General features: G+C 33.1%; 1 long non-coding RNA gene across 1 annotated transcript; it reads left to right on the top strand.

Moving 5' to 3' along the window:
• Positions 1-764: 764 nt before the first annotated feature.
• On the top strand, positions 765-3,328 carry LOC133183802 (uncharacterized). The gene is made up of 4 exons (XR_009720729.1): positions 765-881; positions 1,919-2,350; positions 2,502-2,586; positions 2,692-3,328. It is a non-coding gene; the product is annotated as an uncharacterized LOC133183802 (long non-coding RNA).
• The last annotated feature ends 5,058 nt before the right edge of the window (positions 3,329-8,386 follow it).

Here is an 8,386-nt window from a genome sequence, read left to right as displayed (position 1 = left end):
TTTGTTACTGTTATGAGTTTTAGTTATTTGTTTTTGTTATGAGTGCTAGTTATTTGTTATTGGTATATCAGTATTAGGTATTTGTTATTGGTGTGTTGTTATGGGTTTAAGCTATTTGTTATCATTATGAGTTTTACTTATTTGTTATTGTTATGAGTTTAAGTGATTTGTTATTGTTATGAGTTTTAGTTATTTGTTATTTCTATGAGTTTAAGTTATTTGTTATTTTTATGAGTTTTAGTTATTTGTTATTGTTATGTCAGTATTATTTTGGTATTTTTTATTGGTATGTAAGTATTAGGTATTTGTTATTGATATGTCAGTATTAGTTATTTGTTATTGGTATATATATCAGTATTAGTTATTTGTTGATTGTATCAGTATTAAGCATGTTTCTAATGTTCTTTGTTGTATTTTGCAGTGATATTTACATTTCAGTTCTGATTGAAAAAGACAACAGGAGATGGTGGAAATGGAATATGCATGTCTGATGGACAATCAATCTCCAAGATGTGGAAACAGCAGCTGCACTCAACAGAACTTGGTAAAACCAACTGGAGGAACAAGTTTGATGGATGTTGACCTTCCAAGATGTGGAAACAGCAGCTGGAACCAACAGGACTTGGTGGAAACAACTGGAGGAGACATGCCTGATGGATGTTGACTTTCCAAGATGTGGAAACAGCAGCTGGAACCAACAGGACTTGGTGGAAACAACTGGAGGAGACGTGCCTGATGGACGTTGACTTTCCAGGATGTGGAAACAGCAGCTGGAACCAACAGGACTTGGTGGAAACAAATGGAGGAGACAAGCCTGATGGATGTTTCCCCCCCCCCCCCCCTTTCAAGACATTTCACAGCAGATAACTGACACTGATCAGGTATGTGACATAATCATGATCCAAGATTACTAGGAATTCCAAAAAACTTTGCTATATCTGTGAATCCACTATATCCATGTACATACTAAACGAGTTTTACTGAACACAGCATTTAATGCGAATTAGCTTTGCTTAGCATTCACATGGAGCTAATGCAAAATAATTTGATAGGCAGTTGATTTGAATTAAAATAATTCACATTAAATTTTCCAAGTGAATGTGGTTCAAGTTGAATTCGCAGTAACTTGCATTCAATTGGAATTAAACCATCTATGTGAACAGGGCATAAATTGTGTAGCTTCTGTCAGACATGTGAGGAAACAATTTTTCATATTATTTCATGTGGGCCGGATTCCCACAGTGGGAATGCCAGAGGGTTCAGGAACATATAATTTCTGTTAAGCTTATAATCAGGTCGAGTACACTACCTTTTATGGAAGGTATTCTTAATCACGTGACGATATTTTCGTCAAACCCATTCTCCAATCAATTGAATGTGTTACAGTGCAAAGCATGACAGTCTACTATGTGTTTACTATTAAACAGCTACATGTGGTTTTTGTCATTATAGTGCATAATATTTACTTGGTCACTGGAAAAACTGTACATCTTTTTCATTTTCTATGGCTGAAATTGAAAGATTATATATATCAAAGACAATGTTCCAAGCTCACATTGAATATTGAAGATGTATTAGATTAATAGTTAAGTCAAATACTGTCTAAACTCTTTGATATATGCATACATTGAATATGTTTTGAAAATAATGAAAACAAAAATTGCGCACTGCATGGTGTACTGATGTTTAAGATCTAAGAAAAATATTTTAAATACAAGTTATATACTTCTGACATACATGGATAGATATATGTAGATACACAATTATGCATTCAATGACAGAATTCACACTCCTGAAAATATCAAAAAATCCTGTCCCACTCGTGAAATAAATTCCATATTCATCTACAAAACATTGAATATCCTCTATATATATACCCTGACTTTGGGAATTACCTTACTTTTACTTTCATTTTCAGATGTTTTTGCGAACATGTGAATTTTGCTGGAAAACGAATCTGACATGCCATATTTGTGCACCTTGAGATTTTAATCAGTTAAAGAAAATTTGATGAGCTTTCATTTAAGGGGTGTCCCATCCTTCAATGAAAATAATGGGAGAAGCTGTGTAAGAAAACATTAACATTGTTACCTAATATGGGAAATGAATTTGTGGACTGTACCCAGACTAATGGATATGTTGACCCTCTAAGATGTGAAAATGAGCTTAATTCTACACCAGACAGGAATTGGTGGAAAAACCTGGAAAAGGATGTTGACTTTCTAAGATGTGGAAATGAACAGCCACAGTCAGACAGGAATTGGTGGAAGCAACTAGAAAAGACGAGACTGATGGATGATGACCTCCCCAACAGCAAGACTTTTCCCCATGGAGAACTGTCACTGATCAGGTATGTGACATAATCAATGATCCAACATCTTTTTTTGAAAAAGTACAACAAAAAGATATCTTAGAGCTATATAATATTTAACTTAGATATTCTTTTATTAATTTCTGTTTATACTTAGATAGATGCTGAAGTATTAACTTCTATGTTATAGTGTGCTTTGATGACAATACCCAGTAGGAGACTCAGATAAAGTCATGTGGATGTGCTTGACATTATGAATGACAAGGAGCCCTCAGGTATGGAAATAAGCCACCCAAGTATGCCATTCTGTAAGACTCTGTTCTTCATTTTACTTCATTGATCCTATTGGTTAATTACCTTTTTTTCTCATTCATTGACAGAAAATAAAAGTATTGAAGAGGCATATCCTTGTGATCGCATGTGGACAAAGACAAAGATAGATGACCATGTAGAAAGCCAGATTATTTTGCACACACAAGCACATCCAGTTTACAATGTTATAATCCAAAACAATTTTTTTTTTGAAACATTTGTTTTGGAAATGGGTGTCTGAGTTGTAAGAGGGTATGGGGTCGCCCACTCAGACACGTGGGTTTTCTCCGGGGGCTCCGGTTTCCTCCCACACTGACCCCATTCTTTTTCTCTGTGCCAATGTAAATATATTTTATTATCTATTGTTTTGCTCTAATGTTATTTTATGTAGTTTGTTATATTTTATATTATAAAATGTTTAGATGAAGTAGTTGAAAGCTAGTTGTAAGTAGACCTTGTCGATACCCTGGGGCATTACTGGTTGGAACTTCGTGGATCCTTGGCCGCTACGGTTGCCAGGCTGGCCTGGGGAGGAGAGGTTGAAAACGCAACTAGTTGTAGGCTGCTTTGTCTTTAATAATCTGTTTTCATTTTATCTAAAATCAAAAAATCATATATGTTGCAGAAATAATGATTGTTAAATATTAAATTAGTATTCCTGGAATGTACAAATTCTGTCAGCTACTGTACCAGTAATAATTTGTATAGTCAATTCCGATTATCAGCTTATTGTGAAATTGAATGCATTATATACTGTCTAAATCTTCAGTAAAAGTAACTGATTATAAATTTTGATGTGAAATTATGATTTGTATTCAATAATGTAAAGTAATGGGATTTGAACATGTTAAATTGTGATCTGTGAATGTTAAATTGTGATTTTTGAATGTCAAATTGTGATTTGTTTATGTAAAAGTGATTTGTGAATGTTTGTGAATTTAATGTCTGATTTCATTGTGCAAAAAAAAGAAAAGAAAACAAACAATCAAAAAAAAGCCAGGAAAAAAAAACAAGAAAAGACAAAAAAAAAAAGAAAAAAAAGAAAAACATAGTAACCAAAAAAAAACAAAACAAAAAAACAAAAAACAAAAGAACAAAAAAAAAAACCCAAAAAAAACAAAAAAACAAAAACAAAAAACAAAAACAAAAAAAACAAAAAAAAAAAAAAAAAAGAAACAAAGAAAACAGATTTGAAAGAAAAAAATATATATAAAGGAGCAAAACAAAAAGGCACAAAACTTTTAATGCTGCCTGCTTGAATGAACATATTTGCATGTTTTTTCAAGCAGAAGGTTCCAAGCCCTTAAAAGCAGAGGAGAAGTTTTGGTATCTTATGTATATTGACATTACTGAATGTATGCCAAAGAAGATGTGCAGACAATGGCAAGCAGAATACCTATGGTGCAGTTCAAACATGAAGGTAAAAAATAAAATCTCAATTTATTTATAACAAAATTTTCTTTGATTTTCATCTAACATAGTATACTTTATGTAAAATCTCTGCAATTTGCAAAAAATCTCACAAAGATTGAAATTATTTGCTTATAAAATAGCATACACACACTAAAGAGGGCAAAAAGGATCATTATCTGATACTATATTACACAACTTTTCGATATGAATGGGTCTTTGCTTCATTTTTTTGAAAGTTTATCCTCAAAGTTTGCGTTAAACTAAACATTTTTTGGTGAACAAAAACATGGAGAAAAGACCCACCATCTCTTAAAAATACACTTTTATGACACAACATTTGTATCTTTCCGAGAAATATTTAGAGACCATTTAGTCAAGAGTCATATCACAAACATGATCTAAATGCTGCTATTCATCAGGAGTTGTGTAGCGTAGTGGTTATCAAAGGAAATTGATACTTAGGATTTTTATTGCTAGGATTAGAAACCCACGAATACCATGCTATTTTTTTTATGGAATTCCATATACAACAGCCAACTGCTCACTGCTTCTTTTTATATTCACATTATTATGCCTTTTTTGGCATTGCATTTGCAGGAAAATAATGCAATAGCTTTTTTTAATGGGGGGGGGGGGGGTAACATTTGTTGATATATGTATTTATATGAAAAATACTTTTGAAAATTATATTACAAGGCATTTTACTATATTTAAAAACAATTTAATTCTGGTTATAACACGGTATTTGATTGGATAAAAATTTACTTTATATCGTATAATATGGGTTGCCTGCGTCACAATTACTTGAGTGAAAAACGTATCGATCTGCCTGATGTTACATTAAAATTTTATACAATTTGATGTCACTTTTTAAGGGCAATAATTTTTTTTTCTAACACTGAATGAAAATTAAATTATAAGGAATGAATTTAAAAGCTATCCAATTTATATGGTATAAACTGGGTTGGAACAGTTTATGCTTTTCTAGAAACCTCTTCGCGGTTTATTAAGCGTAAACTATTCCAACCCAGTTTATACTGTATAGTTTATGGGAGGGACAACCCAGCCAATAATTAACAAGAGGCCCATGGGCCACATCGCTCACCTGAGCACATTAGGCTAGGCAAAAGCACAAATCAGTTCAGTATTGAAAAGATTTCGGGGGGGGGGGGGTTGAATTTTAAGGTAGTATGGGATACCTCTACGTTATGACGTATTTCCGTTTGAAGTATTGTTTTGATTTGCATGAGTGCTTATTATCGGGTCAAAATTTGTAGATACACCGTTGAAAAGAACACTCTGAAGCCTATTTCAATGCAAGTTCTCACAAGTCGGCATTTTTAGTAAAAACAGACAAAAAAATCGCAAGTATATAAATTTACTTATAATTGTACAACGGACATTTAAAAAAGCAAACCCCTGTAAAAGGTAGTTTCAACATTGCTGCTTTTGAACACTTTTAAGCAAAAGCTGTATTTCAATTGTTTGAGTAACTGTACAGCACCTTGTGTGCGGTGAGACATGGATAAGTGCGATTACTTCACATTGTGCTGAATTATCACCAATCAATTATCACGTTAACCAGAGCTGGACTTTTTTGTTATTTAATTCAAGAAGTAACTGTTTGGTCACAAATCAGCTAGCTGTTGTATATAGTCCCAAAACGTTCAGATGAATGCAATTGCTCTGAACAAGACACGTCCTGGAGAGCGATTGTCCATGCATTGTTTTCAAAACTGCTCAAAGTTGAAAACTACAAAGTGCGATTTTTTTATGGTTGGGAAAAAATGCTCATCATTTCTAAGATAGCACCCAGGTTTTTTCAACCCTTGGAAAATAAAGGAGGATAACTCTTCCGCTCGGATCTTTTAATTCAAAAAATTTTAAATGCATTTTATATTTTCCATTTATATATATATTTTCAATTTGTTTATTTCACTTTGCTAACATATTAAGATACATTCTTATTGTAGACTTTCATGAAATGTTATCCGTCTGTTTTCAAGAAATAAAGTTTTCCCAGTTTTTTACGCTTATTTTTTGTTGAAAGTTAAAAAAATACTCAGACATATTTCTTGTCATTTTTGTTTTTATAAACACTTTATATTAGCAAACGCCTGTCTATAATATTAAGCTTATGAAAAAAGAATTATGCAAGAAAAAAAAATCGTTTTTGTATTTCTCATTAAAATAATAAAAAAATTATTAAAATTACACTTTAATATACTGAAAGGTGGGGGTATTTCAAATCTTTCTAATTTGGGTACATAAATATGTAGGAGAAGTTTCGTTTGGTATCCCATACCACCTTAAACTACCTGATGATGCTTCTATGTCAATATAACAAATGGCTTTGATTATAAAAAAAAATGCTTCTATGTCAATATAACAAATGGTTAAGATTATAAAAAAAATTTCCCATATATTCCTTTGTTAAAATTTGATCCCCATTGTGGCTCCTCCCTATCCCAGGGGTCATCATTTGAACAAACTTGAATCTACACTACCTGAGGATGCTTCCATATCAATATGACTAAACAGAGCTTTTCTGAGAAGAAATATTTTTTCTATATGTTCTTATGTAAAACTTTCAACCCCCCATTGGGCCCCACCGTACCCCCGGGGGTCATTATTTGAACAAAATTGAATTTACACTACCTGAGGATGCTATCATATCAAAATGACTAAACATGATTTTCAGTTCTTGAGAAGAGGGTATTTTTCTATATGTTCCTATGTAAAATTTTCCTATTTTATATGCTTCCATATAAATATGTCTCATTATGGCTTTGCTGTTCTTGAGAAGAAGATTTTTCCTATAATATTTCTATTTATAAGCTTTGATCCTCCATTGTGGCCCCACCCTACCCCCGGGGGTCATGATTTGAACAAACTTGAATCTACACTATCTGAGGATGCTTCCATATAAATATGACTCATCATGGCTTTGCTGTTCTTGAGAAGAAGATTTTTAAAGGTTTTTCCTCTATATTTCTATGTAAAACTTTGATCCTCCATTGTGGCCCTGCCCTACACCCGGGGGTCATGATTTGAACAAACTTGAATCTACACTACTTGAGGATGCTTCCACATGAGTTACATCTTTCCTGGCCCTGTGGTTCTTGAGAAGAAGATTTTAAAAAGATGCTATTAATTTTTCACTAATTCTTTATCATCTCCCCTTGAAAAGGGGCCCTTCATTTGAACAAACTTAAATCCCTTTGACCCAAGGATACTTTGTGGCAAGTTTGGTTGAAATTGGCCCAGTGGTTCTTGAGAAGAAGTCGAAAATGTTAAAAGTTTACAGACAGACGGACGCCGGACAAAAAGTGATCAGAAAAGCTCACTTGAGCCTTCAGCTCAGGTGAGCTAAAAAGGTCACAGGCGTCATTATTGAGGGAGCATAACTGTAAAAACCCTAGTGCCCCCCCCCCCCTTCTCTCCACAGCCACCACCACCAATGTTTCTACAGACCTAACATTATCCATTAATTTGATTTAAATACAACACATATAAAAATCTCAATTACATGTACTTTTCATTTAGGGTAAAAAGAAACACTAAAAGATATTACATGTTTTACCCTTGGCAAAAGTTATGTTATTATGAGTTTTGTAAAATTTCTAGTATAAATACAATAATACATATACCAAAAATGTAACACCCAAGACCCTGCTGAAAGTTTGTTCTTTTGTCATATGTGAAACCCCCATCCCCCACCCCCACTCGTCAAACTCGTTTTGTGTATTATGTGTTTTTCTAGGTGTGTATGAATACATTCATTAAAATAAAAAACAAAAACCTCTGAAATTACACGTATCACTGTATTCAAAAGAGTCTTTTATATAATCTTTTATATCTTATATTTTTACCCCCCCCCCCCATTCCCCTACCTGAAACAACAAAACCATTGGTCAGGTATGAATTTGTGAAATAAAATTGTTTCACTGGAGGGGGTGGGGGGGGGGGTTAAAAAATATTTTTCATTTCCATTGATTTCTATAGTGAAAAAAAAACACACACAATTTTACCAAAATTATAAACTTATCTCCTTTTGTTTTCCCAAATAAGTTATGTTTTATGATGAAATTTTACATAAATATCTATATGAATATGAAAAATCATTCAAATATGTTAACATTTTAAATTTATTCGGAGATTATGGCGGCAGAATATAACCATCGTTTGCAGTGATATGATTTATTCAAGCATGGGCATTAAAGTATTAAGAAAACAAAATAGGCAATATCATCTATAAGCAGTGACAGTTGGCAGTAAGCAGTTGACAGTTGGCAGTAAGTGGGCAGTGACAGTTGGCAGTAAGCAGTTGGCTGTTGTTTATGGAATTCC

This window comes from Saccostrea echinata, unplaced genomic scaffold, assembly GCF_033153115.1.
Source record: "Saccostrea echinata isolate AGI-Se365-2 ecotype Australia unplaced genomic scaffold, CSIRO_AGI_Sech_v1 ptg000009l, whole genome shotgun sequence".
Classification (NCBI taxonomy): domain Eukaryota; kingdom Metazoa; phylum Mollusca; class Bivalvia; order Ostreida; family Ostreidae; genus Saccostrea; species Saccostrea echinata.
The sequence above is the reverse complement of the archived record's forward strand: the minus strand, read 5'-3'. Positions and strand labels throughout refer to the sequence as shown.